This window comes from Bos grunniens, chromosome 10 (genome assembly GCF_055505025.1).
Source record: "Bos grunniens cultivar Pamir isolate PY7600 chromosome 10, Bosgru_T2T1.0, whole genome shotgun sequence".
Taxonomy (NCBI): domain Eukaryota; kingdom Metazoa; phylum Chordata; class Mammalia; order Artiodactyla; family Bovidae; genus Bos; species Bos grunniens.
This window is the reverse complement of record NC_141174.1, coordinates 59,699,845-59,713,300: the sequence shown is the minus strand read 5'-3', so window position 1 is coordinate 59,713,300 and position 13,456 is coordinate 59,699,845. Positions and strand designations below refer to the sequence as shown.

Genomic DNA, 13,456 nt, shown 5'->3' with positions numbered 1-13,456 from the left:
GGAAACTTGTCTATCTAAACCAATGAAAGAGAACCATAAAAATCACAACAGTTATGTGTATTTGAGTATATTCACCCACTGGCAACTGTAACCGTATTTGTTTTCTAGTCTGTGAGTCTGTTTCTGTTTTGTAAATAAATTCATTTGTACTTCAATTTAAAAAGAAAAAACACCTCACAATGTACTAAGAAGTCTCAATCTTATTCATGGCTTTGAATCTGATAAACTACCACATCCTGCTCTTTACAAGGCCATTGGATTTTCACTAATTCAAACCTTTCATCTCATAGCAATTCTCCTTTTTTATCTCTTTATTTCATCTCCCTCCTTCCCAAGAACTGTGCTCCGTAAAACATTCTTTAGACTTAACAGGAAAAACAGCGCCCCCCCTTGCAGAACAAATGATCATATGGAAACATCCAAAAGATGTTACATATGGTGACAAGTTGTCAGTACTCTTCTGGCACAAAAGGGGTTTTTACTGGTGGATATTATTCCCCAAATGTTCATCAGTTATTTCATGTGCAAGAATTATTTTTCTCCTCATTTGGCAGAATTTTCTTTAACAGCAAGGTCCATGATTTCAGTTTCTTTTCTAGCTTCCCAATGCTACGTACAGTCTATTCTTCATACCAGGGACTCAGTAAACATCATGGAGTTAGTATACGAGATACCTTGCAAGGAAACTTACCCTGAATGAACATTATAGAAATCAGCATACGAAGACTTTGAAACACCTATTTCTTCCACAAGAAGACATAACCAAGCATAAGTTGAAGGCAAGCACTCACTGTCAAACTGCGCCATGGAGACCATCTTAAGTTTGATTCTACAAGTTAGTAATTAAGGATTCACAAACTTCAGCTGCATTTTGTTGTTGCTACAGAATATGATTTTGGAGGAAAATCTATTAAAATACTTTCCCAAGTTCCCTTGTCTAGAGAATGAGAATAATAATACCCAGCTGGAAGGTTGTTTTGAGTGTTAAATATGGCAAGCAAGAGCAGCTAATCCCAGAGGAAATTGGTACAAACAACCAAGAAAATACCTGCAATTTACAAAGGAGAGGTAAACTGAAGAGGAGTAACTTATATACATCAACCAGCCATAGTCCTGCCTTCCAAAAATCAAAACAGGAGCTGTGGAATACTCTAGAAAGCAAGAACAGGTGGGGGGCGTATTATGCATATAAGCAATATCATATTACTAAATGGTAACAGCAGTAGGTAATGTTCAGGGCATCCTCAATTTTCAAAGGCAGATTCTTGATAAATTTAATGTCAAACAAAAGCAGAAAGGCTGAACTATAGTTGAGAGCTCAGAAGACTTTTTGTTTTTCTTTTTAACTTCTGAGAATTTACTATAAGTCTGGCCCATGCTGAGTACTTCACATAAATGATCTCATTTAATCCTCCTAATTCTTTAAAGTAGCTATCATATTCCCATTTAATATGTAGAACTGGGGCCTGGCAAAGTCAAGCTACTTGTCCGATGATTTAACACTAAAAATGGCCATGGGCCCAGGACTTGAACTCTGGTATGACTAAATTATACTATCTGTCAACCTTACACATGCACACAGAGCACACGAATGGGACCTCTGGTACAGTACCATTGACAAATCTCTCATCTCCACTTTCATGTATTAACCAGCTGTATGGTACCAAGCACCAGAAACCACCATATAATACCTGGTGGCCACAGACTCCTCCAAATTGGAATGAGGAGGAATGGGGTGCCTTCCTCCCTACATCCTTTGATTCATTTATTGAATAACTATGGGTTAGATAGCATCACCAACTCAATGGATATGAATCTGAGCAAACTCTGGGAGATAGTGAAGCCTGGCGTACTGCAGTCCAAGGGGTCACAGAGAGTCAGGTACAATTTAGCGACTGAACACCACCAACCACATAGCCCATGAGGCTCTAAGGATGCACAGACTAAGCATTCTCTATCTTCTAAAGGAGCTTTGGGATTTATGGCAAAGAAGAAATACATTTTTACACAAAATGTTCACTGTGTCTTCAATAACGGGCGTAGTCCAGAAACAGATAATTGTTAACACTTAAGTATGTCTAATCTGTGTAATTCAATGCTTTCCAGAGTGAGAGCCCAGCTGACACTCATTAGTGACAGGAATCTTACTTAGAGATGAAGGAAGTTGGGTTTTGAGTAATAAATCATCCCTCAAATTTCCAAGGACAATTTCAGTTTTACAAAGGCTGCCACAAGCCTGGACCTCTACCATATACTTTTTCAATTAAATTGCCAGAAACCTTATGACACCTTTAGAATTAAACAGCCAGTGTGGGTAATACTTTGGAGTTCTAACCAGGGATGGTTAAATAAGAGGCAGATGCACCAAGCTATTAATCATAACATTTACCACCCAACAACCACCCAAAATGAGAGCGATTCAGAGCATTTTCCTTCCAAATAACTCAAAACAAGGCTGCCAGGATGTGCTGTCCCTGATAGGGATGTCCATCAGAGACCGCTGTCACTGTGCTCCCCTCGGCAACCCCAGCTGATGAAATCACAGTGCCGTCTGGGATTGGAAAAGAGTGAGGTGGAGGTGCGGGTGGGACAATGAAGTCCCTAATATAAGGCCAGCATGAAGTAGAGCCGTGAACTTGTGAACTTTCCAGCATCCAAGGTATAGAAAGGAGCTTGTAAGAATGGCAGACCAGCCAAAGGGAATGTCTGCTCTGGCCAAAAGGATGAAAAGGGGACAAAGTCTGGCAAGAGAAAACCAAATAATAAATGAGCACAATGCCAGAGTCCCTAGCCCAGGCCTTTTATTTCGCCTCCAGATGGTTCAGCAGCTGAACAGCTACAAGGAATGTCTGGATGGCCCTCTTGGCTCAGCAGCTTTCCCTGAGTATCATAATAGATGCTTTTGGATCTGTGTTCAGACATAGCTGTTGGGGGTCCATAGCCCAGGCAGTGACCACTAAGTGACCAATTTAGTTATTTTATAACTAAAGTGATGAACATAGACCAGCTCTGCTTTGGCTAAGCTTTTCATTCATGCCTTTTGCTTTCACTGTTTGCCACATCAGAGCCTCATAATACCAATGGTCAAACTAGAATGCTTCTTTTTCTTCACTCTTTTCTGCAAACACTTTAATTTGTTGCAAAGATTTCCATTTTGGACCAATTTCAGCATAAAATGACACAGTGATAAGAATAAATTTAAGTTTAGCAGAAGCTTAACAGAAAAAGCAATGCGCCCCCATCCCCCATTTATGTATTGATGTAGAATATTTCTGCCAAAAACTGCTGCTCATCAAACCTATTACTGTCAGAGAGTCTCCTCTCAGCTCGGATAGCACCTCACTTCTAGCTGGATACTAAAAGCAGAAGAGTATCAGCAAGAATAAAATCGGAATGTAAAAATATAACACAAAAACTTAAATGTCACCACAGAGCGCAAAAAATCACATTAAATTTGAAAGAAAATAACAAACTTTGCTAACTACAATAAAAAAAAAATTAACTAAGGATATCCCACTAGCATTTATTCTAAAGCATAACAGGCTTTCGTATTTTACTTTGCTGAAATGATGTAACAAACCCAAGCTTTTGTTAAACCTAGTAGCTAGGTGGATTACCCAATCAAGTCTTAACTCAGGATGGCTGGAGGAATAAAATCATTAGCCTGGCACAGGGTAGCTTCAATAACCTGTAATCAGCTACTAAGTAAAATTTCAGAAGTAGAAAACAGACGTTCATGTTTGTTACTCCCCTAAAAGAGATAGCTTGTAACAACTTTCACTCCTTGAGCCACTTTTATTTAAATTAATTTAGAATGTCTGCAGCTCTGACTATGGCTCCCTGGAGTATAGCCTCATTTTGTTCTTGTCTTCTCATATCTATAAACAATATTTTCCTAGCTTTGTTTTTTAAGTGAGCATTAGATCATAAATAGTTTGTAATTTTTTCATCTAAAAGCTTGAATGGTTAATTGCTGTTATGAACTGCAATAAAAAAATGTCCTGATTTCAAATAAAGTTGCTCATTCGCATATTCCCATCTTTCAAATTTATATTTTATTTGTGAATAGGACAAAAATATCTTCTTGCAAGCTTCAGTAAATCTCTCCACAAGCCCCTGCCCAACAGATGTAAGTTCAATAGCCAGAATTCAAACCACATAATTTATTGGCTTACAAATGAATTGACATCTATAAAAATAAACCTCCTGAAGAGGCTGCAGGCTGATTGAGTCATTCTAAAATGCTCTGACTAAATATGCCAACCCTTTATCAGTATAAGACTGATAAAATGTATTTTCATTATCAACATAAAACAGAAGCATCAAGATTGGGGAAATGTTAGTTTAGAAAGTCATTTGCAGTGACATTTAAAACAATTTATGTGAATAACATTTGACTTATGATAAAAATGTTGCCTATTAAGACTGGCTGTTCAAAATTCATTGGCGCCCTATTCTCCACCTCTGTGACAGTTAACATCTTTTGATAGTAAGGCTCATCACATATCTAAAATGAAAAAAGAACAAGAAAAAAGACACCCATGGCATTCTGAGCAAGTGCCTTATTATAAAAATGACTGATCCTGACATTTGACTGCAAAGACCATGCCTGTGATGGCTCCCTATAAAGCCTCTTCCTGCCTTGGCAATACCTTTGCTGATGTCCAATCCATCTGGAACATCTGTAACTCCTACCCTTTATCTACACTGCAATTCAGAGTGCTTTCCTCTAAGGAATCACCAGAAACCAGCTGAAAATAAACAAATCTGCCAAGAAACTCCCCAGCAGTTCACTTCACCTCTCTGAGGACACTGACAACAGCTGAGGAGACCACAATAAACTGTTTTGTCAGCCAGCCTGTCATGTCAGTGTTACAAACAGTCTGGGAATTTTCACAGCCCTCTTCAACTCAAGAGCAAAACCTGCCAATATTTCAGGTCAATTACCAACACGCTAGCCACCAAAGAAGACTCAAAATTAAACTGACACTGAAACAAACAAATATGTCCTTGCAGACTGTCAAGCCTCAGGAAACAAGTAAACACATAAATTTATGTTAATATATTTTAGACTGAGAACCCTCCCTGGTCTCAGAAGCTTAGCCTGAGTGCCTCTGTGGACTTTATTGGGATTCTAATCCTAAAAAAGCTATCACCTCAGTCACAACAGACAATGACGGTGATTGATTTTGATTTCACAAATCCAAGAGTTAATTTCTATGACAAGCTTATGTCAGGAGTTCCTCGACACCAGGAAGGGATCTGCCCCAGTCAAGTAAAGAAAGCAGAAGATCCCATAATAGCTAAGCTGTCTAGAAACAAGGTACACGGTAGCACAATATTTCCAGCTCGCATTTCATTTACACTTAAGCCTGGGTTTGTCAGGGTTGAGGCTGGGAAATCGCCCTTTCCTATCTCTCTCTTTCAACTTCACAGAGCGAGCTTTCAGCAGTAAACTGTCTCCATCAGCCTTGTCCTTTTGTCAGGGGCCGGTTTGGTAGCTGCAGAAGCCCGCACTCTGGAACCCTGGAAGCTTCTCCGGCTACACTCCACACTTCATTCCGTGGGTCTGGCGGTCAAGGGTTTCAGGCAATAAACCGAGCGTCATTTTGTTCTTCCCGTTTTCTTAACAGTCGCACGGGGAAGTCTTTCTCTATGCACTGATCACTCACACCTTCTAAAATGCCCACTTTACTAAAGAGCTCTCCGCGACTCAGTCCAGACTAACACCTCGGGCTCCCCCAGGCAGGTTTCCCTTCAATTTCTCAGTCACAGAGCTGCTTGGGTGGCACAAGGCAACAGAACCACCACCCTTTCTGCTCCCTCCAGGATTCAGGTCCGCTCCTGGACCTGCACACAGTAGCCGCTTTCAGCCGGCGGTGCGGGAGGGGACCCTGCGGGGTGCGGAGGTGCCCAGCCCCGGCTGAGCTGCGGTGCCGGCGGAGGGCGAGGCGAGGGCGGAGCGCGGGTGCGCCGCCCAGGTGCCCCGCAACTCGTGATGCAGATGCGCCCCCGACCGCCTGCCTATCGCTACCCCCGGACACCTCGGGCACCCCATTGTGTCTCGAAGCAGCAGCTACCTAGGCCCCCTCTGTTCTCGCTTACCTTCTGTCGGCCACTCCGTTGCGCCCGCACAGCCGGCCGCTGCCTCCAGTGCTCTGCAAAGCGGGGAGGGACGCTTTGTTAGGGCTCCAGAAGCCGGACAATACTTCGCAGCCGAAGCCGGGGTTCCGGGCGGGCGTCCTTCAAAAGGACGCGAATGGGGACCAGAGCGAGCGTCATTTCCATATGTAAGGGGCCAGCACTCACAAAAGCCTGGCTCCCGGGGACTGCGGCGCGCATCCTCCGCGCCCGCCGACCCGCCCCCGCCGCCCGCGCTCCGGGACCGGCCCCTCCTCCGCCTCCCACGCCGCCCCCTCTCCGCCTGGTTCTCCGCTAACGCCCGGGTCCACCGGCCGCCTGGCCACCCGCTTCCTCGCTGCCGACAGCCACCATCCGGCCGCAGCCCCGGAGGGGGATCCCCAGCCTGTCCCGATGCCGGGGCTGCCCGGGCGCGCAGGGCCTCGCCGACGGCGCGGGGGCAGCACGAGGCCTCCAAGCACCCCCAGGCCGCGGGACTGGGGTCCCCGGGAGCCGGCTGCGCGCTTACCGCGTGCCGGAGCTCAGGCGCCCGGTGCCGCCGCGGGTGCCATGACCGCGGGGGCACTCGGGACTCGGAGGCGGCGGCGGCGGTGGCAGCTGGACGGCCGCACCCAGCGCGCTCGGCTCCGGGCTCTGCCGCGGCCACCCGAAGCCTTGGACGGCGGGGAGGAAGGGCCAGGCCCGCGCGGGGAGGAGGAGCCAGGGCGACGCCGGCCCGGGCGCGACTCCTCCTACGCGGCCCGCGCAGCTGGGGCCGCTGAGGGAGGAGCGCTGGGCACCGCCCGGGCCCTCTCGGAGTCAGTCCCCCACCCTCCTCCACGGGGACCGCTCCTCGTGCGGCCGAAGCCCGGAGGAGCTGGGTCCCGACCGCTCGGGCGGTCGCCGCAGAGATCTGAACTCTGAAAGTCCGGGGCTTGCTGGGACGCGGGTGGGGGAGGTCAGCGACCTGAAGTCGACCCTCTGCCCCTTCCTTCCTTGCAGAAACTCGTGCACACACCCCTCCGTGCCGAGGACACCTGGCCAGCAAAGTCTCCGGGTCGGGGAAAGGGCCCGCCTCCAGCCCGTGGAACCGCGAAATGGGGATTCAGGTGCCTTTTTTGCCCCAGGCGGCCTTGGATTTCTCGGCCCTCGAGCGCCCATTGGCGGTCATTAGAAGAGGGTCCCGGGAGGCTGAAGAGCTCCAGGCTTGACCCTGAACCCTACCAGTGAGTGCGACCCTCCTACCAATCTAGACTGGCTTCCGCACCTGCCCACCATGTCCTTCTGTGGCTACATCTAACCCTCCTTCTGTGGCTACATCCAACCCTCTGCCACTAGCCACACCGGAGGGAAACTCCTTGGAGTCGGAAATTCTCAGGCCTGTGATTGCTTGGTATTTACAGCCTCTTTCCTCCTACCCTTACTCCACCGGCTCCCCCAGAGTCTCTGCTTCTCACTTCCCCCATCTCTACACTTCTGATCTGGAGGCAAACCCGACTCCAGTCCGGGCCTAGAGGCGTTGGCTATGGGCCGGCGGTGACACCACTTTTCTCTCTGGGCTGCAGAGTTCAATGCGTTGATCTCGAAGAAGGAGCAGCCTGATTTAGTATAACCCACCAGCCTGGTCATTTCAGCTGGAAACTGGAGAATGTTCCCTTGCTACTGAAAGAACAAGGGGTAAACAGGAAGAAACTAGCATTTTCTGAGAATCCAGTGTGCTGGAAACTTGACAGGAATGATTTTATCTAATCCTCACAGCACCTTTAGGAGCCAAACCTTATTCCATCCATTTGCAAATGAGGAAACCAGGCCTCAGAGAAGTTAAGGAGCTTGCTCAGGGCCACACAGCTAGTTGGCACAGCTAGGCTTCAAAAGCAGATCACATTTGTGACAAAATTGCACAGAACTAAATATACACTCACAGGAACAAGTGAACATAAAACTGCTGGCATTTGAATAAGGCCCTAGGATTGTTTTGATGTCATTTTCCAGGTTGTGACATTATATTACAATTATGCAAAATATTATCATTGGGGAGAATTGGGGAAAAGGTCTATAAGGAACCTCTCTTGTATTATTTCTTACAACTCAATATGAATTGACAGATAACTGAAAATAAAGTTTGGGGTTTGTTTTATGCAGATCAGCTTTATTTTAGAAACCAAATACTATTCCCTCAACACATGGACATGGAGAATAAGAAAAAGGAGAGGTTCATGCTCTCTCCCCACTCTTTAATAGTCTTGGGCAAACATGCACACACACACACACACATTCATCTACTTTATGCATGACTGTTCAGTAATAATTATACAAATACATATTCACTGTTTGTTATGGGAAGAGCTAACCTGTTATCAGAATCCTTACATAAATATCATGTTATAAATAAGAGAATATGTTCACTGGGGACTAAAACAGCCAACAGTCCTAGAAGGTAAGAATGAAGAGTTTTTTGGGTTTTTTCCAGAATGAAATAATGCCATTTGCAGCAACATGAATGGACCTAGGGATTATCATAGTAAGTGAAGTAAGTCAGAAAGAAAAAGACAAATACCATATAATATCATTTATATGTGGAATTTAAAATAAGACACAAATGAACATATCTATGAAACAGATACAACCCCACAGGCATAGAGAACAGACTAGTGGTTGCTAAGGGGGAGGTGGGTGGATGAGGGAAGGATTGGGAGTTTGGGATTAACAGATGCAAACTAATATATACAGGATGGATACACAAGGTCCTAAGTATAGCACATGGAACTATATTAAATATCCTGTGATAAACCATAATGGAAAAGAATATGAAAAAGAACATATATACATATGTAAAACATATATATATGTGTATGTATAACTGAATCTCTTTGCTTTACAGCAGAAATTAACACAACGTTGTAAATCAACTATGCGATAAAATAAGATTTAAAAAAAAATTTTTTTTTCTTGTTTCATCTAGTTTCTGCCATGAGAGTCTCACCATACAAGTTCTCTCCCCAGGCATCACTTTGTTTGTTTTTTTTTTCTCCCCAGGCACCACTTTTTAACTTGCAAGAATCCTTAAGGATGAGACTTTGATTCATTTCCAGCAGTGATTCTTGGGGTTGAGGAGATGTTCCCTATGGACAAAACTCAGAATTGGCAGGAATTGTGTCATTTCAAAACCACAATATACTCTTTCACAAGGGGAGTAAATGGAGTGGAGTTAATGCTGAAAATTACACACAATTTCCAGCTTTGCTACAAAGGAGGGGGAAGTGTGCAGCATGGCTACTTCGTGGTGTAGCTTTGCAATAACAATCCTGCCAATGAAAATCATTTAACACAATGTGCCTGCAATTTAGGTTGCACAGGGTGAAAGGTTAGTCTTGGTCCAGACTGAGTCACTGGAAGAAAGCAGGGAATTACCTTAGAAGCTATCACTTGAGATTTTCTCTGTTCAACAAAAAATAAAGATAACAGCAGAAATAGCGGCCAAGCATCAACTCTATATGCAATGTAAGAAAAAAATTAAAAGAAATGTAAATGTTTACCCAGAGTTAATGCCCTTCACAACCCACATTCCTTATCTCTTGCAGTTTATCTCCACTGATACCAGTTCTCACTATAAGAAGAGCCTTGTTCAGGGACCTAGTAGCCTTAAAGTTTTTGTAGTCAACACCTCCCAATGGCTTTCTGCTATATTTTCCAGTACTGGATTGGCTTTCTTAGATTGTTAAAAAGCTGTAAAAAGTTAACTAAAAAAATAGTCCAGGGAAAAGAAAGTTATTCTTTGTGTCTTCCTGCAGTAACTCTGTAATGATTAATTTAGAGTCAAGATAACAGCAGTTAATTAAAAGAGGGAGTGAGGGTGGGAGATTCAAACTTCGTAAATGTCTTGGAATCTGCAGTTATCTTTCTCTGATTAAGGAAAGGCTACAGCTCTAACCAAACTGTGTACTCTCCCTTAAAGTCATAGTTGGCTTTATGTTATTTCATAATTGCAGAATAGTAAAAAAACAAACAAAAAACCTAAACTAAAACTCTCCTGTCACTGTGGTAACTCCCAGCTCCTATACTTAGTGTCTTTCTTATTTCTCTGATGGTTTGAACTAATCAGGACAGTGTTTGTGTAAGCAGTAGAGCTGCATCAAGGAGAGCCAAGTACATAAAGCAGATTATCAGTAATTATCCAAGCCAGGGACTGTCTGGGTGAAAAGGACATCACTCTCTCCCAAAAGGCCTAAAGAAATGGATGGTGAAAGGAGGAAGGGGAAAATCTGGGTTCCAGACTTACAAGTCAAAGACCACGAGTTTGCATGACAAAATATTGATGGTAAGAACCCAAGAATATGCCAGCAAGAAACAAGGGATACACAGAAGAGGGATGGGAAAGAGACAGAAAGCAAACAGATTTACATTTGTGCCCATTTGTGCTCTAAAGAAAGCAAACGGACTTACATTTACATTTCCTAATTTGTACCTTAGGAATTAGGATGCTCTCTTTATCTTCCTCATTCAGCAAAAATAACTTATTTTTAATTGGAGGACAATTGCTTTACAATGTTGTGTTGTTGTGTTTCGGCCATAAAACAACGTGAATCAGCCAGAAGTATACATATACCCCCTCTCTCTTGAGCCTTCCTGCCACCCCACCCTACCCGCCCCAGCCCTCTAAGTTGTCACAGAGGACTCTGTTGAACTTCTTGTGTTATACAGCGACTTCCCATTACTTGTCTATTTTTACATATGGTAATGTGTATGTTTCAGTGTTCCCCTCTCAATTCATCCCGCACTCTCCTTTCCCCACTGTGTCCACAAATCTGTTCTCTATGTCTGTGTTTCCATTGCTGCCCTGCACATAAGTTCATTAGTACCATTTTTCTAGATTCCATATATATGCGTGAATATACGACATTTGTTTTTGGTTTTGTTTACTTACTTCACTCTATATAACAGGCTCTAGGTTCATCCACCTCAGTTTAAATGACTCAAATTCGTTTCTTTTTGTGGCTGAGTAATATTCCATTGTATGTATATATGTATCACAACTTCTTTATCCATTCATTTGTCAGTGGACATCTAGGTTGCTTCCATGTCCTGGCTATTGTAAAGACTATTTTTTAAAAAGTAGGCATTAAACACCTATTTGAGTTCACTTTCACTTTAGCATTGGAGAAGGAAATGGCAACCCACTCCAGTGTTCTTGCCTGGAGAATCCCAGGGATGGGGGAGCCTGGTGGGCTGCCATCTATAGGGTTGCACAGAGTTGGACACGACTGAAGTGACTTAGCAGCAGCAGCAGCCATGTCCACTACTCTCCTGGGAGTCAAGAGGTGTTCAAAAGAAACCTCAGCCTTGGTCCTTACTCTTGAGGAATGTGTTACCGTGCCTTGGGGAGGCAAAACTATGCACACAGAAGAGAGTGAGGGGACTCTGTGAGGTGGTACTGGATTCTAGTCAGGTCCTGGAGTCGGGGACACACATGTATATAGCATAACAGAGAAGAGAGGAGTGATTTCCCTAAAATGTGTCTTCTATCAAGTCCTTCAACCCATTGCCTTTCATATCAAGTCCTAGATCTTCTTCCTGATATTCAAGACGCTACTTGATCCACACAAATGTATGTATCTTCACTGTCCCCAGACAAGCGACCCTCCTCCCGCTGTGCTCGTGAGTGTCCCGGCAGCTCCCCTCTGCTACTCTTTCTGCCCAGATCATCAGTTCAAAGACACATGTGATGCCCTGTCTCTGTCCACTGTTCTTTGTTTGACCCAGCAGTTCATGCACAGAAGGAAGTAGTTATTGAACATGTATCCTTGGGAGCCCACAGATTAAATTTTGAGGTGCTTTCCAAATACTTGAACCTCACGTGAAGAAGAGATGTCTCCTGTGTGTGCATGGTTGGGTAGGGAGGCTGGTCTTCACTCTTGAAAAATATATTTTTTTCATGTGTCTGGGATCTGGAAATACTCTACTGTTCTAAAGATGTAAGATCTAAAGACTGACACAGTTTCCTTCAAAGTAGAAGAGATTAAAATTCTAATTTAAGAACCATTGGTATTCCTTCACCTCACACTCTCTTAAACATTCAGTCATCATGACATGAAATCTCTACAGTTTTTTTTTTCTTTAAAGAAAGAGACCTTTGAATGGAAAATGATACAGCATTTTCCCCCAAGCAAGAATACTTTAAGTTTTCTAGATTTGAGGCACACACAAAAGAAATGAGAATCCAGAAACATTAAAAAAAAATAGTTTTTAAATAAATAAAACAGTTCTGTTGAAAGAAGGTGAGCTACATGTGTAATTCAAAATTTTCTAGTAGTCATATTTTTTAAAGTAAAAATGAGCAAGTAAAATTTTTATATTTTATTTAACTCAATATATGCTCAATATTATCATTTTAACATGTAGTCAATATGATCTGATTTACGTAAGTGGCTGTACTAAGTTTGAAATTTAGTGTGTATTTTGCAGCTTGTCTCCACTCAGACTAGCTGCCTACGGCTGGTGGTTGCTGTTTCAGGGAGTGCAATGTTAGAACAGGAAGAGGGTTCTTATTCATCCCACCCAACACCTTGTTGTGATGAGGAGCCTGTGTTCAGGAGGGCTTGGCGATTTGCTCAAGATCACGTATCAGTCCCCTGGGCTGGGCTCATCCACACCTACGCTCACCCTCCTATGCAGGTTCATGGGCGATGCAAACCACCTTCTTGGAATGAAACACAGTTTTAAAATATTCTTAAAAACTACCACCCTCTAAAACCTTTGAACACCTGAAAGTATTTAAAAAAACAAAATTTCAGAAGAAAATAGCCCAGTGCGCCCTCTTCTAACACTTGGAGATGACAACCTTGTAGGCCATTTGCTGACACCCGCCCCACCACCTGCCTGTTTTGTGGTCAGCTGTGCCTCCACCTGCAGGGGACTCTGAGAGGGAGGGCTGGAGGCCCAGAAGGTAATCGCTGCTGTGTGTGCCTGTCCTCCAGGGATGAGTGGGAGGGGTGCACTCCATCCTTCAGCCTTCATCCTGCCCACATCAGCTCCTGCCGGCATCCCAAGGAGCTGTGTTGTTTTCCATGATTAATCTCAAAGGCTTTGGAACAACTGGGTGACTTTTGTCTTCCACTCTGCACATTTTGCAGTGTTTTATATTTGGAACCAAGTCAAAGCTGAATGCAGGGAAAATGACCATTTCAAATACAGAAAATGAGACCAATAGGAAGAGAGTGTCACCTCCAATAATGAGAACATTTGGGAGTAAACCGAATAACGAGGGCATTTTTTGCACCTGGATTGATGAGAGAGCAATGCGATCCTTCATTACCAAAAACAACATAAATCTTTGATT

General features: G+C 43.8%; 1 protein-coding gene across 28 annotated transcripts in view; it reads right to left on the bottom strand.

The window, feature by feature from the left end:
- NIN (ninein) overlaps positions 1-6,794 on the bottom strand; it is a 113,924-nt gene extending 107,130 nt beyond the window's left edge. For 24 of the 28 annotated variants that reach the window (XR_015134776.1, XR_015134771.1, XR_015134773.1 and 21 more), the window contains exons 1-2: positions 6,650-6,794; positions 6,106-6,158 (exon numbers count right to left, since the gene is read on the bottom strand). The gene's annotated coding sequence lies outside the window, so the exon portion shown is untranslated. The remainder of the gene's footprint in view (positions 1-6,105; positions 6,159-6,649) is intronic. The other 4 variants (XM_086321563.1, XM_086321572.1, XM_086321568.1 and 1 more) reach the window with 1 other exon arrangement.
- Positions 6,795-13,456: the final 6,662 nt, after the last annotated feature.